Source organism: Anastrepha ludens, chromosome 6 (assembly GCF_028408465.1).
Source record: "Anastrepha ludens isolate Willacy chromosome 6, idAnaLude1.1, whole genome shotgun sequence".
In the NCBI taxonomy this organism is placed as follows: domain Eukaryota; kingdom Metazoa; phylum Arthropoda; class Insecta; order Diptera; family Tephritidae; genus Anastrepha; species Anastrepha ludens.
Window position 1 is genome coordinate 45,046,234 of NC_071502.1, and position 14,264 is coordinate 45,060,497.

Below are 14,264 nucleotides of genomic sequence, written 5' to 3' on the forward strand. Positions count from 1 at the left end.
ACATATGACAAAAATAAATAAATTTTTTGTTTTTTGGTAGGACTGTTATAAGCTTACATGGCACATTTCAGCGTGATATGTCACATAGTTTGTTTTCTGTGCTACTGTAAACAAGTCAAGCTCGAGTGTGTTCTTCGAATTCTCTTTTATGGCTTGAATTGTCTCAAAATGTTTTCCACGGAGCGGCAACTTGAGCGTGGGAAGCAGGAAAAAGTTTTATTGATAACGTCTCGTTCATATTTGAGCAGAAGGTACAATAGGGAACTGCAAAGTATGGGAAAAGTGTACAAGTAGAAAAGTATGCAAGGAAAATAGTTGGTTTTATGACAGGCCACTATTACTTAAACTACCATTTTTCGAAAATTCACATTGAAAGTAAGACAGAAGGCTTCTTCTTTTCGCCAATCATTAGGAAGTGGTGAATAGATGAAGCAACGGGTATAAATGAACATATATTGGCAACGCGGGAATAGGCTGCCTTAAATTACATGTGTTTGTAAGACGTGAGTTATACCAGTCTAATGAGCTATTGCCATACTCGCTAGCGGCGAATCTTACTCGATAACTTTGTAGTTGCTTTCGCATGTAAATTTGTAGTTAAGTTAATCGAGCATAAAGATAACGAGCAGGGAAATGGCGAATAGAAGAGGCCTAGAGTGTAGACTCTGTCTGGAGGATGATAAAGCACGGAGCATATCTTATGCGACTTGGTAAAGATAAGACTGCACATCTTTCATCGAGATCAAATGGATCCGAATGAAATCAAAAATGCTTCTATTGCAGATATTCTGAAATATGTTCGTAAGGCGGAAAATCTGCTGAAAGAATATTACTCTTTAGTTGAACATGACGGAACACCGAAAAATCGTAGATTCAAAACATTATCAAGCAGCCATTTTAAACTGTCAGCACTTGGTGAAAATTTAATATATTATTTTTTTAATAACTGACATATATTTAAACTAAAATGAGAACACAATCGGACTCTTGAACGAATATTGAAAAAAAGGTGGACGTAAAGCAATAAAAAAGACATTATTTTTATACAATCGAAAATAAAGTCCAACATCCGGTTAAGGTTAAGCTTGGAACTTCAAACAATTTTAAGATCGAATATTCCATTAAGGTTATGTTTTGAACATCAAATCATGTAACTAAATTCATCTAAAATTACCTTTTTTTTTAGTCAGGAGGTGTAAATCAAAATGCCATAAACATCATCAAAGATGCCGTCACACCAATGCACAGTGGTCCGACCAGAAGGCGTTGGCGGACAAAATTAAAAAAACTCATTTAATTAAGCTGAAAATATATATTTAGGGGTTTTAGGGATCAGTGATGTCGAATCTGACCTTAGTTTTAGCAAATTTTAAATTCATTGAATACTATAAATACATTTTTACTTCCGTAATTAGCTGGTGAGTTCAGTTTTACATTTTTCACGACCCCAGAGAGTACCACGTGGAGGTTTACGGTAAAGTTATTCTCTCCTCATTTTTTAATTTTTTATTTTTTTTTTAAATTTTTTTTTTTAATTTAAAAATTTTTTTTTATTTTTAATTTTTAATTTTTTTTTTTATTTTTAATTTAAAATTTTTTTTTTTTAGATGTCTTTTTCTGTCTTTTACACAAAATTGCGTTAGCCATATGTAACGTTTTGCCTGTGGGTAAATGCACAAAAGCTACATTATTTTTAATTTGCGCAACTTTGCGCAACAGGTTTCAGTTTGAGGTCATAGCTGAAATATGTGGCATCATCACTCATGTTGATTTCAAGTGGACCGGTGTGGACCACTCGAAAAAATGACCTTTAAAAAAAAAAATTTCGAAAAATTTTGAAATTTCAAAAAAAAAATTGGATTTTGTACCACAACTTAAGAGAGTTATTACTGTTTCCGTTAATATATTCAATTATCATTTTTTTTTTTCAATATTTGGTTAACAATCAAATGGTAATATTTATTTGCAGACATGAAAATGAAACTCCTGTATGAAGTACGATTTGCATACAATTTCATAGTTAAAGCCAAAAAATTACACTGAAAAATTTTTTAAATTAAGTAATATTTTCAGGAAATCTGCCTTGAATATTTAAGAAAACATCTGTATAATCAAATTTGTATTTCAAAAATGTTGAAAAATTGAATTTTGTCCGGCCGCCGGACCACTGTGCAATGATATGTGGGGCATGCTCCCACTAACACTCTAAGATTCCTCCTCCTCGGTTGATTTCCACCCTGGAACCGCGTTAGCATTTCTTCAAGGTGGAGCCGCGTTTATGTCTATAGACACAATAGGTTCCTGCGTCCGGGTTCCGTTCCTGTGGGCGTATGGTATTCATTCCTTCCACTGTATTTCAAAGCGGTTGTGGGGGAAATGAAACATTGGAGAATGTGCAATAGTCCGATACCCACAAACTATTGCATTGCCTTCGGTTTGGTACTGTTGTGAGTGTTTGACTCAAGCGTCTGTATATGTCATCGGTTTGTCTAAAACAGTTCATCTCCACTGACTAGCTGCTAGCAAAGGAGCGCACAAAACTTAATAATAAACGATATACAAGGTGAAGTCTAAAATAAACCAGACTGGCATTATAAAAATGTTTTTAATGGCACCATCTTTTTAATGACTTAGTGCGTTGGAAGCTACATTCATAGCTGACTTCCGGTGAAAGCTCGGTGACATTCGGTTCAGTGGAAGCGAAGTTATTGTGTCTAAAGTGTCAGTATCTTTGTGGCATCGGTACAAAAATTAGTTTCGAAAAAAGAGCTAAAATCAAGTTTTGTTTTAAAATTAGTAAAACGTTTACCGGAACATTTGAAGTGATGAAAAAAGTGTATGGCGATGATTGTCTATCTCGTGCCAGAGTTCGTGAGTGGTTGTGAGGACATAAATGACAATGAACATACGAGCCACCCAAAAGCAAGAATCACCGAAAACTCCATCGAAATTGTTCGTTAAGTTCTCAAAAAGAACCCAAATCATCGTTGAAATTCATCAAATCGGAGTTGAATATCTCCAAAACATCGAGTTATTGGATTTTAACTAACCATTTGTTTCATTGCGCACAAGTTAACTGAGTTCAACATTCGAAAGACCGCATTAAAGAGGCGAGACAAGACGAGAACTTCATTTAGAACATTGTAACTGATGGTGAAACGTGATGTTTCCTACATGAACCTGAAACTAAGCACTAAGCGTGAAAGTGCCGTATGGTAGGCCCCAGGCGAGCCCCCACCCAAAAAATCGAGTTTGGAGAATTCAAAAATCAAGTCGACGATCATTTCTCGTACTAACGGGCCAAACAGTCAATGCAATTTTCTATCTGGGCGTTTTGAAGCGTTTGTTCCAGCGCATTCGTCGAATTCGCACTGAATACAGCGAAGGAGAAAGCTGGCGCTTATTGCATGATAATGCACCATCTCATCGATCCACAGTCCATTAGTCACAAGGATTTTTTGAATAGAAATCCCATTTTAACCATCAATGACTCACCAAAAGACATGTCCCGATATGCTGAAGAACATTCCGGCCAATGACCTGAAACAGTCTTTCCAAAAGCTTTCAGATCGCGCAAAACACTGTATCGCGGGCAGGGGGGCCTATTTTGAATACATAAACTCGAGGTTATCAGAACAAAGCTCTTGTCGTTTCTAGTTTAGCTCAGCTTTGTTCATTTTGAGTCTTACCTTGTATAATATAGTTTATAAGGTTTTTTTCTCCCTTTTTCGTTTTTCCTTCTTCCTTTTTTCAAAAATTTCCTACATAATTATGTCCTTAATTATATATGCCCCAGTAACCCTGTATAAATGTTGATGGAGTAAGTTAACTGCCTTTTTTGGCCGTAATAAACCAGTTTGTTCGGTGGTACTCGTACTATGCTGCTGCACAGGTTACTCAAATTTCGTAGGATAGTACCGGTTTAAAAAAGTGACATAAAAAAGATAGCAAACAAACTACTTTAGCTGCACCGAAGGCCCAAGCAGCTAGTGTGCTCTTTTTTAAGTTAGTGTAATATTTTATATTATTCTAATAAATAATAATAACAAATACTTTAGCTGCAAACCAAACTGGTAGTAATGCAGTTGGGAACTACTTTCTAGGTTTCATTGCAAGGATCATAGCCGTACCATTGTCATCATAGTTTAGCAGTTGCCTAGCCGTAAGGACAAACATCGATATTTCCAGTTTGAGATAAGGACATAGTGGTTGAAATGCGATTGTGTCGGTGTTCGTGCGTGCAAAGGATAAACAATTTTAATTAATTCACAGTTACTGCAGGTATAACAATGTACTCGCATAGTTTGTATTTAGGCACATATACGCGCACACACATGTATGTATGCGTGTGAGTGCGTGTTGAGTGAACGGTGCAACAAATGTGTGTTGACATTGCAGCACGCCTTGCTCAGGTGATGTTGTTTATGGTTTTAGTTCAGCTAAGTGTAAAGTCACCAAAAGTTGTGTCACCACATTTTTGTTGTTTCATTAACTGAGTTTTGTTGTTACTTTATTTGTCTATCTTGTTATTTATGAGCTTCCTGACAGCTGCCAACTGCACAAATCGACACTAAGCTACTGAAAATTTTCGTAACTATGTAACTGTAAGTATAAAAACAACACATGTACAACCTAACTGCACACAGAGAGGATAAACATTCCGAGACTCCAACATCGTGCATCACCCCATTCCTTTCTACTCGTACTATGGACGTGATGTATCGGGTGCATTAATGCTGGTTACCAATCGTGTTTTTCTTCTTTGTTTTTACACTCCTGCTTCTCTTTCCCTTTGTATCTTAACAGCTGTTGTTTGACATTTATTGCATTGCAGTTGATGTTGCTATTGTTGCTAGTGCTTCATAATAAGCTGCTTGGCATTAATCTTACAATTTAGTGCACCCTGTGAAATATTACAAGTCTTGAGCTCCAGTGATGGTGCAATCAAGCGATAGAGATAATAAATAACCAATCGACTTGAGAAACTAAATGTGATTTAATTGGATACTCCACTTGTAAAGAAGTGAGTGATTCCTATTTGCTTAAAATTTTTAGTTTAATAAATTTGTGCAATATTTAAATTCTGTTAAACCGTCGGCTTAAAGTTATTATGGCCACTTATGTAACTTTAAGCTATTGTGAGTGAATTTTCTTGCTGACGTTTTTTAAACGTATTAATATATTATTATTGTTAGGCTACTACGCACTGCAACTAAAATTTAAGGCTTCTTAAAAATGTTAGCACATTCTGTGCTTTATTGCTCCATAATTTATATGGAGGTACGACAGTATCATCAAGGTGCTGTAGCCGTTTTCTACCTAGTGCAGGACATTTACAAAAAATTTGTTCTCAATTTTCTATATCCATGTCACAGAATCGGCAGGTGATGGTCTTAGAGAGACCAATTTTGTTCAAGTGGTATCTCAGGCCACAGCAGGCTGTAAAGTAACCAGTTGAAAGTCTTAAGTCTACGCTGCTGAACGAAAGTAGCTTATTAGGAATTCGTTTGTCCAGCGCTGATCGCTGTTTTGCTTATCGCTGATCGGTATAATTCCGCCAGTGTTCAACGAATTTCTTCTCCTTCCACTTTTTGAGAAATTCATTAATGTGGCCTTTTGTATATCCACTTAAAAGCATACGATCATGTAGAGGCATGCTCATCCCTCTTTAGGTTAGATGCTTAGCCATTTCATTCCCCTCATATCCCTAATGTCAAGGAACCCAACCTAATAATACTATGTTGAAGTGCCCTTACGTATTAAGAAGGTGATTATTGTTGACAGAAGAGCTTTTAAACTGCCTGATTATCTGAAAGTGTGCAAATGTCGGCTCCTCTTATTTTTCTATGGAGACATTACCTCACACATATCTCAATGGCATGCATTTTGCCTGGAAGATTGTTGGGTAAAAAACCATTGGAATCGATTTTTTGAATTTAGGCTCATTGATTCCCGCCTCTGTTTTAGAATTCTGAATTCTGATATAATGATTTTTCCAGACCGCACGTCAATTAATAAGAACTTGAAAGATGCTGTCAACCCTGAAGAATTGAAGTATGTCGAAAATACAATAGTCTAAGATTTTTGCCCTTTCATATTTCCACTTTTTAGGTCGGAAATGCCTTTTAATCTTAAAGTGCCTAACGTTTTTTGAACGTAACTGTAGTTTATTTTTATGAGAATTTATTTTCAATTATGACATAATCATCGCAATAAATAAGTCGTACAGTTGGCGATGAATTAGTGTGAAAAGTATTAGTACATTGAACCCTAATCGTAATTTTGGAGTAACCAACAAAATCATCAATTTCAGTTTTTGACGAAGATCGATCATTTTTCAATATTTAAACAATCTCACAAAATATCATAAACCAAAGAAATACAGTTGCGAAGTAAAGCCGAAAACAATTAGGCTGTTCGACAACCTGATAATAAACTCCTGCAACAGTTCATTTGGTTGGGGGATGGTTCCATGTGTAGAAGTCCACGCAAGTGGGGAAAGTTACTGATCGCCATTCACTTGGGAATGGCCAGGACGATTCTTCTGCATATGGTTCAAGCAGCTCACAACGGCCGGGATTAGCCCACGTATCCTCTGGGTAGCTTCCGAACACCCGTTCGGGAGTGAGCTAACGTGAGAAGGCGAAACATTCCAGGATAGCTGGTTGTGCGTTGGGTTTGGGACCCGCCACTTAAAAATCCCTCCCAATGAAAAGTTTGAAAAAGCCTCGGATGAGACCTCCCTATACTGATGACGACCCCTGCAAACGAAATAAGGAATATGATTTGAGGGCATGCACCTGGAATGTCCGGTCCCTTAATGGGGAAGGTGCCTCTGCCCGGCTGGTTGATGTCCTCGTGAGAGTAAAGGCTGACATCACTGCCATCCAAGAGATGCGATGGACGGGGCAAGGTAAGAAAACCATAGGACCTTGCGACGTCTACTACAGCTGCCATGTAAAGGAGCGCAAATTTGGTGTCGGATTTGTTGTGGGAGAGAGACTTCGTCGCCAAGTACTGTCGTTCACTCCGGTGGACGAGCGTCTCGCAACAATCCGCATCAAAGCCCGTTTTTTTAACATATCGCTAATTTGCGCCCACGCCCCGACGGAAGAGAAGGACGATGCGACCAAAGATTCTTTCTATGAGCGCCTGGAACGCTCCTATGAGCGCTGCCCCCGCCACGACATAAAAATCGTGCTTGGCGACTTCAACGCCAGGGTGGGCAAGGAGGGAATTTTTGGTCCCACAGTCGGAAAATTCAGCCTGCACAACGAAACATCCGGTAACGGACAGAGGCTGATCGACTTCACCGGGGCCCGAAACATGGTAGTCTGCAGCACTAGATTCCAGCATAAGAAGATTCACCAAGCCACCTGGCTGTCTCCTGATCGAAAAACACGAAACCAGATCGATCATGTTGTGATAGATGGAAGACACGCTTCTAGTGTATTAGATGTACGTACGATCCGAGGGCCCAAAATCGACTCGGATCACTGCCTTGTTGCAGCCAAACTGCGCACACGCCTCTGTGCAGCAAAACACGTACATCTACCTACGCAAAGAATGTTCGACATCGAAAAGCTGCAATCCCAACAGACAGCCAGAAGATTCGCCACTCGACTCTCACTCCTGCTCTCAGAGAGTACTGCCCAACAAACCGGCATCCACGAACAATGGAGCAACATTTCTCGTTCTCTACGTACCACCGCCGAAGAAGAAATCGGATTCCGGCGAGCCCGAAAAAACAATTGGTACGACGAGGAATGTCACGCTGCCGCAGAAAGATAGGATGCCGCCTATAGAGCCACGCTGCGATCGGGCGCAACGCGAGCCATGTGGGATCGCTACAGAGAGCTGAAAAAGGAAGAGAAACGTATTATCCGACAGAAGAAACGAGAGGCCGAAATACGTGAGAGCGAGGAGCTTGAGATGCTGGCCAATAGGAACAACGCCCGAAAATTCTACCAGAAAGTTCGGCGGCTTACAGAAGGTTTTAAGACCGGGGCGTTTTCCTGTAAGAACAAAGACGGCGATCTGGTGACTGACGTACAGAGCAATCTTAAATTATGGAGGGAACACTTCTCGAACTTATTAAACAGTGACAGCTGCGCATGTCACCGAGAAAGTGAAGATCCCGATACCATAATCGTTGACGACGGAATTGTCGTGCCGCTACCCGATCATGACGAGGTGAGAATAGCGATAACGCGGCTAAAGAACAACAAAGCCGCGGGCGCCGACGGACTACCGGGTGAGCTATTCAAACATGGCGGCGAGGAGCTGGTAAGGTGCATGCATCAGCTTCTATGCAAAATATGGTCGGATGAAAGCATGCCTGCCGATTGGAATTTAAGTGTGCTCTGCCCAATCCATAAGAAGGGCAATTTGTGCCAATTACCGCGGTATTAGTCTTCTAAATATCGCCTATAAGGTTCTAGCGAGCGTATTGTGTGAAAGGCTGAAGCCCACCGTCAACCAACTGATTGGACCTTATCAGTGTGGCTTCAGACCTGGAAAGTCTACCATCGACCAAATATTCTCAATACGCCAAATCTTGGAAAAGACCCATGAAAGGAGAATTGACACACACCATCTTTTCGTCGACTTCAAAGCTGCGTTCGACAGTACGGAAAGGAGTTACCTGTATGCCGCGATGTCTGAATTTGGTATCCCCGCAAAACTAATACGGCTATGTAAGATGACGTTGCTCAACACCAGCAGCGCCGTCAGAATTGGGAAGGACCTCTCCGAGCCGTTTGATACCAAACGAGGTTTCAGACAGGGTGACTCGCTGTCGTGTGACTTCTTTAACCTGATGTTGGAGAGCATCGTGCGAGCCGCAGAACTTAATCGCTCAGGCACAATTTTTTATAAGAGCGTACAATTGCTGGCGTATGCCGATGATATTGACATCTTCGGCCTTAACAACCGCGCTGTTAGTTCTGCCTCCTCCAAACTGGACAAAGAGGCAAAGCGAATGGGTCTGGTGATGAACGAGGACAAAACGAAGTACCTCCTGTCTTCAAACAAACAGTCGGCGCACTCGCGTATCGGCACCCACGTCACTGTAGACAGTTATAATTTCGAGGTTGTAAAAGACTTCGTCTATTTAGGAACCAACATTAACACCGACAGCCTTGAAATCCAACGTAGAATCTCTCTTGCCAACAAGTGCTACTTTGAACTAAGTAGGCAACTGAGCAGTAAAGTCCTCTCTCGACGAACAAAACTAACACTCTACAAGACTCTCATCATGCCCGTCCTAACGTATGGCGCAGAAGCTTGGACGATGACAACATCCGATGAAGCGACGCTTGGAGTGTTCGAGAGAAAGATTCTGCGTAAGATTTTTGGACCTTTGCACGTTGGCAATGGCGAATATCGCAGACGATGGAACGATGAGCTGTAAGAGCTTTACGACGACATAGACATAGCGCAGCGAATAAAGATCCAGCGGCTACGTTGGCTGGGTCATGTCGTCCGAATGGATACAAACGCTCCGGCTTTGAAAGCATTCGATGCGGTACCAGCTGGTGGTAGCAGAGGAAGAGGGCGGCCTCCTCTGCGTTGGAAAGATCAGGTGGAGAAGGACTTGGCTTCACTTGGTGTGCCCAACTGGCGTCGGTTAGCACGAGAAAGAAACGACTGGCGCGCTTTGCTAAACTCGGCCAAAATCGCGTAAGCGGTTATAGCGCCAATTAAGAAGAAGAACAGTTCATTTATTTGGCGTTTTAAGCCACTCACATGAAGTTCTGCTACATAATCGGCGAGGATTCTTTATTTATTATAAGGAACCCAAGTCTTCTTTTTCTGCATGATTCCCAAAGCATGCAATCGCTTGGAAATGGATTGGCTGGTAACTCCTAATACTGAAGCAAGCTCTTCTTGCATTTGACGCGGATCCTCATTGAGCAATGCCTCCAATTCAGCGTCTTCGAAGGTTTTTGCCTTCCTTCACGAGGACGGTGGTCAACAATAAAATCACCGTCTTTGAAGCGACGGAACCAATCTCGTTACGTTGTTACACTTAAAGCAACATCTCCATAAACTTTTTGTAGCTGTCGATGCGCTTCAGCCGCCGTTTTTTCGAATGAAAGAGGAAATTCAACACTTCCCACAAATGACGATTATTCGGCACAAAGTCAGACATTTTCACAAAACTAAAAGTATATGATACCAAAACAAAATCTCTAATGTGTCGAATCAGTTCGTTTACCATATGTCTGAGCTTGATTTATGACGTTTAGATTATGTTAGAATCGACTAGCACACACTGCTGGCGGCATCTATTGACAAACAGCGGGAACTTAGTTGCGCGCCTAATAATAAATCGCGAATGAACTCGTTTCTATTTTAGCTCAGTCTCGTTTGTTTGGGACATCATCTTGTATTTCGGAATATTATTAAGACTTACACGAGCTGATCTGACCAGAATTCTAATTATTTTGATTCTGTTGATAAAATGTTCATGCATGCATACTTTTCAATCTCATACGCTTCTCTCGTTAGAGGTAATTGTTTTTCTTTCTTTTGGTAAAAATATTTTTAAAAACTAAGAAACAAGTTTTTGCAGAATCAGTCTCGTTATTCAACAACATACCTCGTAAGGCTTGTATTAGCACTCAAATTTTTCTTCATTCTTTGGTTTACTACTAAACATTTGATTCGCCTGGTGAAGCAATTATATTTTTATTTTATCTTCCCTCCAAATTTTATTCATATCCAATAGCCTTGTTTAATGCACTTATATATTGGTATTGCTTTGCCAGCATTTCGCGTAAGCTCTCATAACAAGAATTAAGCAGATTGCGCCAAACTAAGCTATCTTAAGTAGTTGTACAACAACCTATCTCATTTGCAATAAATATACTCGAACAGCTTGTGGTGCCCTAAAGCGATTATCGACTGGGTCAGTACGTATGTATGTAATGAATTGGCAGCGACCGCAGGATAAGTGCAATCGAGCAAGTACTTGAAACAGCAATTAAGCGGGCAGTATGTGGAGAAGGAAAACAGAATCAATGGATATATGAAATATTAAAACATATACATACATATACATATATATATCTGCACAAACATTTATATATAACATATTTGCATGTATGTGGGAGCAGCGAAATTAAACGAATGAAGTGAAAAGAGTGGGAAATTAAATTAAAGTATTTTTGCTGCTCGATATATGATATCCCTTTTTAAGTGGTTACACGGGGCTGAAAAGATTATATTTCATTCCTTTATTAGATAAACACCTGACAAATATTTCGTAGAATTTTCATTCGAAAACTTTGAAAAATCAGTCATTGTACTTAGTTCTTCTAATCCCTCAGAATAAAGTTCCCACACCATTATCGGTGTAAGTTAGGTTAGGTTGAAGCGGTTGTGATGCCGCGTGGGGAGCTTGTTCCTATCACTCCTAAAACTAGTGTGTGCCTCTCAAAAATTTTAAAATATCTCTGATTTCTGTAGAAAAGAGATCTTCCAACTCATTAAAAAATTGGCTACCCAGAATAGTAAACCTGCGTGTGGATAGAACAGGACAGTGGTACAGTAGGTGCGAGATTGTCTCTTCCTCGTCCTCATCTAGACAACTTCTACAGAAGTCATGTGTTTGCACACCCATCCTTTGGGCGTGTCTACCTATTAGGCAGTGCCCCGTTATGACTGAGATCAGAGTGCTAAGGCTGTGTTTATTTTGGCTTAGCAGAGATTCTGTGCGTTTAGCATTTAGAGTCGGCAACAGTTGATGGGCGATTTTTCAGGTGGCTTCATTACGCCATCTTTCGTTTGCTTTCTTTACAATTTCTTCAAGGATGAGTAGCTTACATGTTTGTAAGGGTATCCTTATGTCATTATCTATGTACTCATCATTCAATTTAGGGGCGAATTTCGCTAGTTCATCGGCTCTACAGTTACTCTCAATGTCGCGATGGCTAGGAACCAACATTACCTTTAGGTGAAATGACTCAGCCATCTCGTTAAGTGATGCGCGGCATTTCGTGGCTACCTTGGAGGTTGTCGACGGTTTTGTGACGGATTTTATCGCCGCTTGGCTATCAGTGAAAATATAGATATCATTTCCGGATATCGCATCACACTGTATCAGTGTCGCGGCTTTATTGTTGCCATCACTAAAGTAGTCGGGGAGCCGAAAACTGTAGGAGATCCCCAGATGTTCGGAATATACACCTCCGCCTACCCTGCCCTCGAGCTTTGAGCCATCTGTGTATACACGCCTTGGCTTACGTCCTCCCGTTCCCACTCTTCCCTTGATGGTAGGAGGATGTAATGGCAAGTATAGGCGGGAGTGCATGGTCCACCAGTCCGGGAAGCCCCAAAGTGCCAGCCAGGTTATCGGTGTAACTCACCAAAAAACTCCCATGAAATATTAAAACGATTATTTTTGCTAGTAGCGAAAAATTAATCACCCTATAGGAAGGTTTATAATTTTTGCTAATGGCGTCGTACGGCAATCATATTAGACATTTGTGAACTAGAGAACTAAAGTATAGATGCGGGCAAGCAATGGGGCGCGTAAATGTAAAGTAAAGATTTCCATCCCTGCAAATAATTTTTTTTTTTGAATTAGTAATAAAAGTGATTCAAAATCGAAGTTGGATGATTAATTTTGCGCCACGTTGTGTATATGTATGTATATATATATGAATGCGTGTACACATTAGGATGGTTAAAAAATATATATTTTTTTAGTGCTATGGCCAAAAAAGTTAGGAAGCCATTTTTTGAATTTTATTTATTTAAAAATTAGAGAACAAAAATTTTCAAAAATAACAAAGCAAAAACTTTAATCTCGTATTTTTATTTTTGACCTAGGAAAAGTTTAGTAATGAAATAATATGTTATTGTAGGCCTGTTCTTTTCGCATGCGTCAGCAAGTGGCTGCTGGTACTGGTATAAATAAACATATTTTGGCAGCACTGGAGTAGAGCTGCCTGTCGTGTCATTTGTTTGTAAAATAGTGAGTTATACCAGTTTTATGAGGTATAACCATAGTCGGAGCGGGGAATCTTGCTCGATAACTTGTTTGTCACATACCGACTAGAGAGATAGCGAGCAGAGAAGTGAAGAGAATAGAAGAGGAAAAACAACATATTAAAAGTGTTTTTAATTGTTTAAAAAATTTGTAATATTTTATAACTTTTTTTACCTTATCTAGAAAGTTGTAGTTTGTTTAGGGTCCCGATAAAGAATAGCTTAAATTAGCTTCAATTTTTTGTGAAAGCGGTCCAATAACTCACTGTAGTATTGTCCAGTGATCGTTCCTTCTTTATGTAAAAAATCCATGAGGATGACGCCGTTCGGATCCAACAAAATCATCGTCGACACCTTACCGCCCGATGGGACTGACTTTGCCTTCTTTGGAGTACATTCACCGGGAGAAATCCAATGTTTTGATTGTTGCTTAATTTCTGGCTCATCCGCATCCGCTTGTTGTTGCTTGTGAGCAATCGCGGCACCAATTGAGCCGACAATTTTTTCATCGTCAAATTATCATGCAAAATATTAATTGCCATTCCGGTCAACACACCTATGGCCTCTGTTACTCCGGTCGTCGATCAGCGCGAATCATGTCGAGGACTTTTTGAATGATTTCCTCGGTAATCACGTCTGCCGGGCGTCCTGGTTGCTTCTCATCAAAAACTGATGTTCGACCACGTTTATATTCGTAGAAGCGTTCCCATAGACAGCATCCAACTTTGCTTTTATCTCATTGCATTTTTTTCCCATCCAAAAAAAAGCGAAAATCACGAAGCACGTCTTACTTGATTGAATAGCTGCCAAATCCAAACTAACCAATCAATCAGTCTGAAATTTATTTGCCGTCGTTTGATAGATGGCAGCACACGATGTTAACATTAGCTTCCCTCAGGAACGCCCTCTGTCAACAAACACGGGTACTTATTGAACCGCCCTCGTACTGTTCACACTAATACTTTTTTGTAGTTGATGAATGCAACTCACAAATTATGTAATTTTTAGCCACAGTTAATAATCAAACTTTTTGGAATATTTGTTTTTCGCATTATCTTCTTACATAGTATAAATATATATAATTATATACATATGTAGATTGTAATATGATTATTTAAAACTAGATATTTTATTTGCTCGACAAATAGCCTGCCTTCGGCGCATCTGCGTATCGTCTCTAGGTGTTGGCCGGTCTTTCTTGCCTGCGATTCCTTTCGGGATTCAATCCAACGCAGCTCTTGTGCTGTCGTCCAGGAGCTTACCCAGTG